The 14,212-nt window shown below is 36.6% G+C and overlaps 1 protein-coding gene across 7 annotated transcripts in view; it reads right to left on the reverse strand.

The window, feature by feature from the left end:
- Window positions 1–14,008, reverse strand: part of rimbp2b (RIMS binding protein 2b) — a 55,577-nt gene extending 41,569 nt beyond the window's left edge. For 4 of the 7 annotated variants that reach the window (XM_041222613.1, XM_041222610.1, XM_041222614.1 and 1 more), the window contains exon 1: window positions 1,973–2,041. The gene's annotated coding sequence lies outside the window, so the exon portion shown is untranslated. Of the gene's footprint in view, window positions 1–1,972; window positions 2,096–6,750; window positions 6,841–13,961 lie in introns of those variants that run through there. The other 3 variants (XM_041222615.1, XM_041222609.1, XM_041222612.1) reach the window with 1 other exon arrangement.
- Window positions 14,009–14,212: the final 204 nt, after the last annotated feature.

A 14,212-nucleotide genomic window follows, 5' to 3' on the forward strand; every position in this document is an offset into this window, starting at 1 on the left:
CTTACACTCCACAATGCCACAAGCAGGACACCAATTCTCCACCCATCTGCTTTTTATGGATCAAGAACAGGCTGGTCTAGATTGGCAATTACCAGCTGGCTGTTGTGCCACTCATGACTGGTCTCTCATTCTGTTCTGAGTAACAATTCTCTTGTTCTGTTCACTTGGAAGGTCATACATTCCCCAATGTTATGTAAGCAACTCCCAACTCTATCTCTGTCTCCAGGTTGTTGCCCAGGATTAAACAACATTCATGCTCTCTTATGGTACCACGTGTTAAATGCAGTCTGCTAGCATTCTACTGCTGAGGTCCATGTATGTTGGACTGTCAGACTGTTGATAAAGCTGTGTTTTGGGTTCAGTGAGCTGATTTTGTTTTGTTTTGTTTGTCATTATATGTACAATACTACACACATTTGAGAAACATCCATTTCCAAATGTAGTTCTGTAGAACCAAAAAAAAAAAAAAAAAAAGATTTAAATATTTAAATCACCCTAGTGAGAGGGTATCTTCATAGAAAATACAAATTCAAAGGTCTTCTGTATACAAATGCATTAGTCATGTCATGTGCGTCACCTTTAGAATAACAATCAGGCATTGCCACTAGGCATATTTTTCTGGTTTACAGTTGCTCAAAGTGCTGTTTATACTGCACCACAGCTCCTACTACAGAGAAGTTATATTGTTGGGGCCATGTTTAGAGCTTGATTCTCCAGATTTACAATATAGACAGTCAGATAACACAGCGGTCGCTTTGACAAGACAAGGCAACCACCCTCAGCTGCCATGGGGAAAGATTACTAAGTCAGAAAAGGAAGATCTGTGCTCTGGTTCAGTGTCAAAACCATTAGAAATGTGTTGATGTGTTTGCCACTGTGACCTAAACGAATTACACAGAGCCCAACCAAATCATCCCTGTGGGTTAACACCTAGTGTGCCAATGTGGCACACGGCTCTGCAGCAGTTTTTACATTCTTTCATAACAAAGGACATGTCTGGTTTCAGGCACAGGAAAATGGCTTTACGTCCAAGTCCCACAGTTTTTGGGTGATTACCTTATCCCCTTCTCAAGAAACAAATCCAGTTCTCTCATGATCCAATTTATACTTCCTGCTTCAATGGCCCTTGTTGATTACTTCTAACATGTTCATTATTTGTTTGTGAAATGCAATAGTTTTGCCATTCACTCCTAGGCATAACGCAGATCCTGGTACAGATACACTATCCATTTGTAGTGGTGTACAGGCTACAGCTGTCACATTAAAAGCCTGTCTTCGAACTCTGTGTGTTTTAATCATCAAGTGCATTATTTTGGTTCGACCATCAAACATTCAAACTGTACAAGGTGGTCTGTTTTGAAGGTAGGTTGCTAGAGCAATGACACTCTTCTAATGCGACACATTCAGCAAGTAATTGCCAATAGTTTTTTCATGCTCTCTCTTGGTACCTTGTAAGGTATGTGTCCCGTTTCAAATATTGTATCAGTATTTCTACAGGCTCCTGCATACTGTATTATCTCAAGGCTCCCTTTGCCCAATTACAGTACTTCTTCTTGGCAATGCTTTATCAGACAGTGACTTACTTTGTCTTCCAACAGTTTGCATTCCTAACAAGATCTCCATGAGTTTAACAGGATTTGAAGTTTAAGATGACCTGCAACTTCCTTAATAATCAACCTGGAATCCCTGTCTTTTCTACACCATGCTTTACATTCTTCAAAATGCAATCAACATGTCACCCGGACACTGATCATGTATCACTCTCCTTTTCCATGCAGACATTCTAAATCGCGAAACCACTTTTTTAAAACATGATTTATAACAAGCTAATATAGACAGCTATGGCCAAAAGTTTTGCATCATCTAAAATTTTAGGATTGCTCATGAAAAGATACTCTTATACTACTGGAGTTAGGGTCAACTGTATGAACGTATATCATATACGCTAGAGCATGATGAAGGGCTTCCTTACCGTTAGGACCTGCTCTAGGTTCTCCAGTTTGGCTTGGAGCTGAATCTTCTCCTTCACAGCCAAATCTCTTTTCTGAGTCACAATGCTGAGGGTTTCTCTAAGATGATCATATTCTAACTTTACCTTAAAAAACAAACAAAAAAAAAACAGTTGATGAAATCAGTACAATTTTGAAGTAGTAACATGCAAGTAACACATATGTAACTGTTACCATACAAATACTGTAGTACACTGGCACATGTGTAAAATTTGTTTTTTGGACCTTTGAACCAATTGGATTACGTAGAAGAGGGGCAAAAGCATATTAAGCAGGTGAAATGACCACCTTGTAAAAAAGAAAGTAAAAGCACAGCACACTCACACACTTTTAACACTCACAAAGCTCACTTTTAAATGAGGAGATTGGCGCTGGTAGTAAAAAGGTAATACAAACATAAATCCACATACAGCGTTGCAATGCAGATACCAATTCTAAATGCTCAATACAAATTAAAATACCACCACTTCTGAAGACTAAACTAAGATTGAGAATTTCAGTCAATGTGTTAACACCCCCTATAACTTCACATTTCCAAACGCTTCCACTGTGGCAATTTATTTCAGATATTGATTAATCCATTCAGAAGGAAATAGCTTACTTTTTTTCCCCCAGCGATTATCAGAAAGAATACCCTCCTGCCCTCTTATTTAGTAAGTTTAACTGCACTCAGAATCACTCATCAAAGCTCACATTGTTACATGATAATTATTTTGACAGTGATTTGGTGGATAAGTGATGAACTGGAATATGTGTCACAATTAATAACGAAATGTCTTTCCTCACTAATCACCGTAGAAGATCTTAGTTTATTTTTGCAGCACAAAATCCTACTGATTATATTTGTCAATTTGGGCATCATTATCTGTGTAATCTATCTGCAAATCCTTCTACATCCACTACACTGTACTTGATGCTGAATAGATTAATAATAGTAAACTTACATTTCTATAAAAAATCCCTTTAAGTAGCTACATGATACTGGAGGAATCTGACAGCTATAAACTGGCTAGTCCCTTAACTATATATATATATATATATATATATATATATATATATATATATATATATATATATATATATATATATATATATATATATATTATATGGTGGGCCTCATACAGTTCTGTTTTTCTTCCCTTGCTGTAATGTCATTTATAAATCCATACATTGCAGCCTATGAAGTGAAACATTTTGAAGAAACTGCCCTCTCACAAAAAGTGATGTATGCTATCACACATCCACAGCCAATTCCTAATTTCAATTTTAGCAAGCCTGTACACTAGGCTCCCCAAATTAATAATTGCTTCAAGACAGAACATTTCCAGACTCCAAACGATAATAAAAATATATGTTCCGATCATAGCACTGAATCTGCGTGTCACTTTGAACCTGTTGTTTTGACATGAAGCGAACCGACCACAAATCACAACACAACCTTAAAAACTGTTTAGGAGACAAAATTATGAGACAGGGAGATTAAATCTACAACAGTGAGTCGTAGTTACAAGGAGAAGTGATTCACTGTATAAACAGAAAAACATTTAGCGTGCAGCTAGAATTGTAACATAACATTCCAAGCCCATAAGCAACAGTCACTGGGTAACAAAAGGAGGCCGAGACTCTGACACGTTCCATGTAAACAGGATTTTTTTTTTTTTTTTTTTTTTTTGCTCATTGAGGCTTATTACACAATGAAGATAATGTTAAGGGCTCCGCTTTCTGTTGTTGTGTTACAATGGAAGGCACGTACACAGAGATGTCTCAAGAATCCACTTTCAAAGGGACCAACAGTCCTAGGTTTAAACAAAATGGAATGGGTGACATGTATAAAGTGGCCTGTATTTAAGCACAGGTTATGCCCGGATCTACAAAAATAAAGCAGTAAATCTGGCTTGGATCCCGGTAATCTGAGAAGTAGATTAATGTGAGACCCCTGCTTTTTGTTAAAGAAAAATATACTGCAGAGCAGCATTTGAATTATTCATGCTGTTAATACTGAATTGTGAATGCATTGCACAGGTACATGTCTGGATTACAAAGAAGCAAATAACCAAAAAGAGTAAGCAAAGGATAAAATCTGCACAGCATACCATCTGATAAGGTGAAAGTCTATACCCGTGATGAGAAAAGTAGGGAAGATATACTACTTTGTCTAATACTCATTTAATGAACACTGCTTAGGTTTTGCTATGTGATCTTCACTTGTGCTTTTCACAAATCACAGAAAGATTTTTCACAAATCAAGGAAAGATTTTTCACAAATCACAAAAAGATTTTTCACAAATCACAAAAAGATTTTTCACAAATCACAAAAAGACAGGCATATCATATTTTGTCTTGTTGTCACAGAAATAATGAAGTTCAAACCATCGTCGACTAGTAAAGAAAACTCTAAGCTTCAAACTTCAGGTTATTTTTTCCACAAAATGATCAAATCGTTACAGATTCGCATTATCAAGAAGTAATTTCGACACTGCTGTCCTATCTCTGACTTCATATCCTGGAACATCAACCTTATGAATTTTGCTCTGCTGCTTGTGAGGATCTGAAGAGTGACAGACAAAGGTACAGTCTACTCCTCCTGGAAAATTACTTAATAATAATAATAATAATAATAATAATAATAATAATAATAATATTATATTATAATAATATTATATTTTTATTGTTGTTATTGTTATTGTTATTATTATTATTATTATTATTAATGGAATGGGACTAAATGATGTGGGTTTGATATGTAGTACTTGTAAAAAAGCATGCAGAGATCTAGAAAACCAGACGATTATCTTTCAAAATAATCGCAACAAAACTGACAGAAATGTTGTTTCACTCTGATACTTTGGGAATCTTGCAAACACAATACTAATGAATACCAGTTTCATTTATATGGCTATGCAGTTGTTATTTTAACAGCTTTATTAATGCATTTGGAACCATGTTAAGTGCCCTGCATACCACATTAAGTGTGCTATTAAAGAGCTTTAATTATTCAAGCTTTTTGATGCCTAATTAAACATATGCCTTGACCACATATAAAGAAAGACAGCTGCTATACACCTGCTTACAGCTCTTACTAATGAGTGCCCGCTGGTCACTGATCCCTGTGATTTTTTTTTTTTTTGCTGCGTCTCACAAACTGATTATTAGAATAAAACTGGCTGCAAGCACAGTGTTCCCATGCCAAAATCTAATCAAAGCTACTGCACTCCCCCGGGTTACAACTCAATGAGATACACCACAGACCGGCCTGGAATGGCTCAAACCACTATGCAATGGGATTCAATTTGCCATCCTGGATGTAACCAACTCCTCTATCCCCACTGATTGAAATCCTTGATACACTGATTTGCTTTGGTGCCAATTAAATACATCTGTAGGACCAAAGAGGTGTATGTCATTCAAGCATTTCAAGGTCAAATTAAGTTAACCTTAATAAACATCTAACTGTGCATGTGAGTCTCTTTAGATTACTTCTATCAGTTAAACTATGTAAAAAGCCAGAGAGGTTCCCTCTAGGGGTTTAAAGGATGGTTGTATTACGATCTGCCAACGTTTAGGTCAGTTGAATAGAAGCCATAGTAACGTATTGCTTTGACAGAGAATTATGAACTAAAAGTTGCACAGAATAATACAAAACACAATGATACTTTAAGCCTGTTTGTACTGTATGGACGGGTGCAGAAAATATCCTTCTTTTCTCCACAGGAGAGTTCTATTAAGGGTTAAGTAAAGAGCATGCCAGCTCTATTTTAAAAAAGGCATCCAGTAAACAGTGACAAAGGTTTGGAGAGATCACCATTGAAGCAGATGTATTACGCAGCAGCTCCTCAAGGGCTGTCAAGGCTCTAGAAGGTGCTTTGTAATTTCAAGGCCTGATATAGCGGTGAAAGAGACCATGAGAATAAAAAAAATATCTAAAAAGCCAGGTCATTAATTTGTTTCAAAACAGACAGAATTCTTACTGTAATTATAATAGCATGCATATTTTATGTGTGTTTAAAAGCAATTCCTCAGTACAATCTTTGTTTTAGTGATTTATAATATGTTTATACGTTGTGTGTCCAGGGTCGCGAGGTGTCAACTTGCATAGTTTGAGCAGCCAGCTTCCCTTTGCAGTTCACCCAGACTGCATGAGAGGAAACCTCTTAGAGACAGCCTAAGCACAACGGATCACATATTCACGTCAATGGAACTAGAAAGCAATGTAATTATTACTTTGTTTGCACATAACATTAATGAAAATAATATAAAAGATCCAAAACAGCATGAATACTGCATCCTATAGTATTACAATTACAAAAAAAAAAAATCACTGAGCATAATCTGGTCGTTGCATAACACTATCACTTTTTACAGATATCTGTATAACACCTACTACCTGGATGACCTCAATATATGTGTGTATATTTCTCAATCGTCATGTTCTGATTAGGTACTGCACTTGCAGAGTGTTTGTAAATGGGCTGATTTGATCAGTCAAAATTTATATGCCCCTATCTCTGATTACGGCATATGATTGAGATTGCAATCTGCAAAACTAAAAGACAAAATTAATAGCCATTAAGTTAACTGAGTACTTGCAGGGTGAACATACGTCAAACTAAATAAACATTCCCTGTGGAATAGCATGCCCCTGCAGCTCTGCAGTGATGAAACCACTACAGTGCACTGGCATTGACAAATAAGATGTGCATTCCATTACTCTGAGCACATGCTATTAAACAAGAGTTCTTACCTGCTCATACTGCAGTGCCTTTTGGGTAAGGCTAACCAACTCAAGGTTCAAGCAATTTTTTTCTTGCAGAACATCTTTGAGCTCATTCTCCTGTGAAAAAAAAAAAACAACAAAAAAACAGAGAGATATGTAAATGTGTAAATACCCCTTGCTATATTCTGATGTAGTGAGATTAAGAGGTTATTCATGAAAGCTGGTGGTAATGCAATTGAACTTGCCCGTTTACTATTATAGACATTAATATTCATGTGTATGAAGGAGGAGATAATTATACGTGTTTAAATGTTTGGTTTTCTTTAATAAGTGAGTTGGACAGAACAAGCCAATCCAGAGGTGGATAAGAAATTATTGATTAACTCTAGAGAGACAATTATTGTGCAAATGAGATTTGGATGACATTTAAACAACTGCTCACAATCAAGATGCAACTCAAGTATAACATTAAAAAAAATGAAAAAATGTAAAATTTAGAAGCAGCAGCTTTTAAAGCTGTGCTTGGCATTATTAAACATTTACTTGGCAAATGACCCTTATTATTAAAGTTGTCTGTGCTATTCTCAACAATCCATTTATACTGGTACCATTTATGTAATGAATGATAAACTGCCGCAGACTTCCCAAACCTCATTCAATAACCAATTGCCTCCATGCTTTTCATTCAGTTGCATGCTATTTCCCACAAAACTGCTTGACAAACACCAAGAAACTGAAGGTTCAATTGTCACTACTGACATCACTAAGCAAACTGACACATTTCTTTAACAGCCTTCATTCTGCATGGCTGGAAACAGCTGTCCAGTTATGTGCAATAGGACAGTGAACCTTATATACCAAGCATCAAAATAAACTTCTCACTATTATAACACATTTATTTTCACAGCGTACTGTGGCTCGTCCTCTTGGGTGCTCACAGCCAGCAATTTCAAGCCTGGTGAGATGGTATAACCAGACACACCCTCTCAATGACAGGTCACGAACTAGGAGACTAAAAGTCACAACACCTGCCTAAGAAAGCCATATATATCGGTATTCTCCGGTTATGTACCCTTTTAAAAAACAAATTAACATGTTTAATAAAAATATTGTTTTCATTTGTTATAGAAAATGCTTGACTATATATTACATTATTATTATTACTATTATTAGCCACTACCACAAGCTTCATGGTTATCAGGTCATTATAGCTGGTTTTAATTAGGGAACAGAATGCACTCCAGTGATGGGTCTGTATACACCATTGACCTTTCAATCTAGGTGAATGACACATCGCTCAATAGGATGAGAAAATGTCATCTGAGCAATTAAGACTGGACTGGTTGATCTGTATGACTGTGACCATGATTCATAATCAGTTTTAATATCATCAAACATAATAGTGTACCGAAATATAAAAGCTTTTGGATGAAAACGTGAACATTGAGGTTAAGAAAGTTTCTTCAAACTCACATGGCAAACTCAGTGCTATAAAAGTCAATTCACATCACAAGCTGGTCACTGTGGTTTTTTTTTTTCTTAATTTTTTATTGTTAAGGTAGTGTTATGGAGGTTGTTAAGGTAGTGTTAAGGATAGTTCCAACAACTGTGCAGTGGGAGTCTAATCTCCATCCCTCCCTCACCAATCATGCAGAATAACAAATAGGGATCACTGTATTCCACCAATACTGCAGTTTCCAATGCTTCTTGGAAATGCTGTAAGTGACCCTCTGAAACCAGTCAATATTATATTATACACAGCAATGAGGGCATGGGTTGTCATGTGTCAAGTGAGTTTAAAAGGGTTAACATTCTTTATGTATCTCTGAAAAATAAGTAAAGCAAGGCTGTATAATCCTCATGGCCTTTGAGTGAAAGATGAAGCAAGTTCCAACACACAGGAAGGTAAAATTAATTACATTTTCTCAACCCGTGTTTGATGTGGTTAGAATGCAATTAAAAGTGTCACTTGGGCAATGTTCTGCTGATTAGAATCTCCCGTGAAATCACACAATAGATGGACACTTCTAGCTAGTTCCTCTTGTTTATTCATATTTATTTTGGTTTCTAAAGTAAATTTACTGATCCTATTATGTGACTGACTAATAGCACTGACTACACTGCAGGTATGGTCAAGGGCAGGCCCCATGTGAGCTTTCCTTCAATAGGAACATTCTACAGGTGTAATGAGCTTGACACACCTGACTATGTTCGTGTTGGCAGTGGTGGTTTACATTTTTTTTTTTTTTTTTTTTAGATTGGCCAATTATTTTACCCCTGTTTTAGAATGTCCAATTATGTTCTCTCTCCACAGCGCTTCCACACAACGGAGAGGCCAGGACTGAAGGTCATTGGGTGCCCAATCCCGTGACCAAGCCACACAGAAGTTTGATAGCTGACACCTGCGAGCTACAGGGCCCTAGATGACAAAGGCCAGCTCTACAAGCTTTAGTGTTGTAGGAAGGTGCAGAAAAACAGTCCTTGCAGATTTTGCCTAACCTGCAGGAGCACCAGAGCCAATGTGAAACAGTGCTCTCCTGACTCTCCTGCACACTACGCAGTTGTGCCTTTACCAGGTAAGTCACTCTGAGACCTAGTCAGGGGTAGTTTTACACTGAAAACAATACGGTTGAGTTTTTTTGCCACTAAGATGTGACTGTTCTGAAATGGGATTGCTTATGTCTCCAACAATCCCATTAGTTTGCTTTCAATGCTCCAGATGGGATTCATTCTCCATTCTCTCTGAAGTTGCTGTTGCATTTGTTGCACAAGCGCTGTATTTAATTGGAACTCACCACTTCAATTGTCTCCCGTATATTGTCTTAGGAAAAAAGAGAACTGCAGAGAGCAAAGAACACTATTTACGAATATTAATGATGTTGTAGATGATTGTAATCTTGCATTAGCATAAAACTATAACAAAAAGTAACATTAACGGTTTGTATGCCTATGTTAGCAATGAAGAAGTGTTTAACCAACTTAATATTTTTATTAAACTGATTTTTTTTTTCGTTTCTACGATATATGCATACGGTAATATATTCTGGATGAAACTTCATTAAGTATCATGATTCATAAACTAATGTTTGTAGGCCACATGCCAAGACGGGGTTCTGTGGTTTGCGACCCCACAGAATGAGCATCCCAGCAATGCCATTGATTTCCCAGGTCTACTGACACAAATCTCCTGTAAAGAAGATATAAAGTCTCAGTGGGAATACAGTGCAGGATTCTTACATTATTAACTGCTACCAGGATAGACAGTGGGTAACCATATCACTAAAAGAGGCTGATTTACAGTTTAATAATTAATAGCAGACTGATAACATTTTAAATATATTTTTAATTTAATACCAACCTAGATCTAGGCAAAACAGTCATGCATGTTATACATAGGATGCAAATTATATTATGAAAATTGCAGTACTAATTTGGGACTACCAATCTCTAAGGATTATTTCGAGTGGATTATTTTCCACCTGAAACTACTAAAACAGACAGCAGTCCACAGTATAAACAGTAAAACCCATCAACGTGAGTTGCCTATAAAGAATTTGGTTTCAAATTGGGTTTTTATTTTTGTTAATGTGTTGCTAACAATTTCCAATTTTCCTATTGTAGCTTTAGGTATTAAATTAATTTCCTTGAATATTGTTTTGTCTTTGCACTGTTCTTGTTTTTGTTTTGTTTTTCCTAACCAATTAACATTTTAATTAATAAAAAAGCCATATCCAAGGCTGTATTAAAAAATAAAAACAATGTACAGAGTTAGCTTTTCATTTGGTTAAACACACAAGGTGAGCTGTAAATGTTTACAATAGAGCCGTTCGAAACTGACTTTAGTTCTAATTCTTGCATATTTGCATGCAGAGAATGTCAAACCAGGGGTTGAAAAGAATGTGATGTTGGTACAGTCAAATGTAATCAGTCCAATCAAAGCAATGGTGGTAGGGTAAAATGAATATATATATAATTATTTTTCTAAAATTCATTTTTAAATAGCTGAGTCACAAAAATGTAGGCCATGATCTCTCCTGAAATATGAATCTTGCAGAGAAATGAAGTCTCACTTGCCTTGTATTTTGGTTACACTGCATGGTACAGTATTGAGTTTGAGTTTGCAGGAGGCGTTGTCATGGTACTGACCAAAATGATTTAGAAGTTTGATTTGACTGATTTACGTTTCAGGTGTTAATCCATTTGGCACTTTATCACTTTGAAATAAAGGATTTGCATTGAACTAATACAACCTCCAGGAGATAGCATAACAAAACCATATGAATGGCTTTAAATGATGCTGATTTCTTAAAAAGCCAATGGAAAAAATGGCCATACATCTGTATTTAATTTTTGATAAATTACAGCTTAGTCAGATGTCTCTAATGTGTGTGCTCATTGTAAAAACTAGTGGCATATGAAAAGAAAAACGTTTAATTGTAAATCTCATTGTACATTTCCCTTTAGTAACATGTGCATCTAGTAATACATTAGGTGCATCATCTTCAGCTTTGTAAATGTCTACATGCTACTGTGGGTATGTTGTTTTACTACCCTAAGAGATAAAGTAAGCCCAGGCGAAATAGCAGGAAAATCCTTATGCTTTCTATAGTTTAATGAGACTTGACAAGACTCTCTGGATGCTGGGGTTCAGCATTACCTGAAGCCTCACATCTGTTGTGCTGTTAGCTTGTCTTGCAAAATGTATAAAGAAAAACCTTTACAAAGTTTAAAATTTTCCGCTCTCTGCCATCATCTCACTGATGGTTTCTCAGCACTCAGCATTCTGGGACAAAGGAACAAGCCAATCATAAAACATCTTAAACGGCCTTGAAATTGTCAACTCAGGCAACACTATGCTGTTGCCTTAGCAACTGGGTCCTAACTGCGTAAAGACATCACAGCAGGTTAAATTAAACGCTGCTTACCTTATCGTAATAGACTAATAGCAGCAAGATTAAATGTGTGTCAAAAGGCAAGGTACTCCTTCTGAAAGGGTCATAACATATACATGTAAGTAGAAAAAGGAAGCTTTTAATCTCCCTTCAAAAGCTACTTTCTTGCAATTTAATATGGTGGTGCTGAAATGGACAGCTCCCTATACATCTATATCAGGAGGGGCTGAGCTGGCTGTGGTGGTGTGGGTATGCAGAACACACAGGTGCATTGAACGAAGTTACTGCCATGCTAAAAGGAATCCACACACATGTTTTAACACAGCCATGCCAAGATCTGTGGTGTAGCGCTATCAAGCTTCGGAATGGCCAGTGCTGAGATGGCATCAGGTTTATAAAAGTGGGTGGTCTTCACATGCCTTGAGATCTCAAGTACAGTACACTGGAGATATTTTGTCTGTGACATTTCAAAAATGTTAAACCTCTCTTCAAAATAAAGTTAAGGCCTAGGGATATAAACAAGCCAAAGCAGAATTAATCAATTCAATAACATTTGCAACAATTGTGACCTCTGGGGCTCATGCTCATGTACTGTTCAATATAAACAATATGCCCAAGTGAATGTACGAAAATTATGAACCAGTCAGATACTTTCTATCGGATTATCCCTGATATCTAAGCACATATTATCACTCAATAACATTTAAGCAACTGGAGCAACATTTAAATGCGCCATTACAAGTGCTGTCCCTCCCCCTGCTTAATCTGTACAACTCAGTTTATTTAAAATACATTTCCATCAAACACTTCTTCTCTCTAAGTCCTTCTGGAACACCACATTGCAATAATTACCCAGTCCCCTGCAAAACTGTCCCTAGGAGATGTAAGAACTACATCAGCCACACACATGTGATTGAGAGTATTGTTTTCTGCATACTGTATACAAAAAAGGTACAGTTTGTATGGTTTTTCTACTCGTTGACCAGTTGTTGCAGGGTTCACATTGTCTCTGGAAGCCTGTGTGATTGCAATTTTGTCTATCCAATTTACTGCTCAGGACCCAAATTACACACAAAAATAATAAAAAGAAAACACTCCATGCAAGCAGCAGGTAGAATCTAAATGTTCAGTAAACTGACTGGGCTAACAGCAACAGAGCAGCAGTGTTTTATTGAAGTTGCTAGGAGAATCCTGGAGGGTGGTACTGTAATTTAGGAGAGTCCTACTTTACAACAGAGCCCAGGGTCAGGACAGAGTGGCTTTAACTGCTGTGTTTCTGGGCTTGCTGAACTGTCCTAGGAGGCAGCATGGCATGTGTCACACACTGAACAGTGCACTGGGGAGGGATTTTAATGAACAAGCACAAGCAGATGCCCAAGAAGCATGTTGGGCACACCATACTGTACCACCAATGTCATATGCTCCAAATAATTGACATTAAAGGATGGATTCCATCCAAAAATACAAAAGCACTTTTAGGTCTGTGTTGTTTTCTTGGTACTATATATAAAACCAATCACACCCTCAGAAACTCTTAACAGCCAAAAAGCCTTTCATTGAATCCAATGCTAAATGTATGCAAGTAGAAGTATGTTATGTAAGTTATATTATTACACAGGGATGGGAATAAGACTCCAATTGCATAGCAGTTTCACCAATTCCAAGTTTTATTATGAGCTTGATTAACCACAGTGTACAGGTGCAATACAGTACGAAGCTCAGGATGATCTTAATAAACTCACAGCAAAGCCCGGAACGGATCAAACTACTATGCAATGGGAGTCTTATTTCCGCCCCTGTTACAGTGCCATTAACAATAATGCATTACTTAGATGTTGTAATTAAACATGTTTTTAAACAGTACTGTAGTTACAGTGTAAGTCAAAGGTCACATGGAAATCTGTGGAAATCAACATGCCTATACCAATAAATCTTTGCAGCCATTTCAGGAATACTTATGCATCAGTTGGTACACTACTGTAAATGGTACAAATATAACACAATGGGATACTTTCGTTTTATAAAATAGTTTCTAAAACAGTAACATCACAGAACTGAACTGCCTGGCAGATTATTATGTATAGTCTCAAAGAGTTTCTAAACATGCACCTGCTATTGTTATAAGCTGACGGCTTCTATGCCTTCCACATGCATATCACTTTCATTTATACAGCAACATTAAAAATGTCATCTTTATTTCATCTCAGTTACAATGCCATCTCCACTGGGACCTTTTCATCACAACTGCAGGAGCCACTATCTCTCCCCAAGCATTAATGTTCAAACCAGCCAAAACTAAGGGCTCATTCAATAAAATTGAAGCAGCTCAGCTGTTTAAGCACTTACCAAAGTCTGGCATGTTCTTTGCCTTTTCTTCACCTCCTCCTTGAAGTTTTCACACTCCTTCCTTTTTCTTTTTACTTCTTTTGCCTATCAAAAGACAAATGGTAGCACTTATTTTAATACGTGTCATTAAATTAGACTGTTGAAACACAGTATGCAGTATTATTACTGTTATGATTATTATTAATATTAATAATAATAATAATAATAATAATAATAATAATAACACAGAGGTAATTCTAGTGTGTGGTATA

This window comes from Polyodon spathula, chromosome 22 (genome assembly GCF_017654505.1).
Source record: "Polyodon spathula isolate WHYD16114869_AA chromosome 22, ASM1765450v1, whole genome shotgun sequence".
NCBI classification, from domain to species: domain Eukaryota; kingdom Metazoa; phylum Chordata; class Actinopteri; order Acipenseriformes; family Polyodontidae; genus Polyodon; species Polyodon spathula.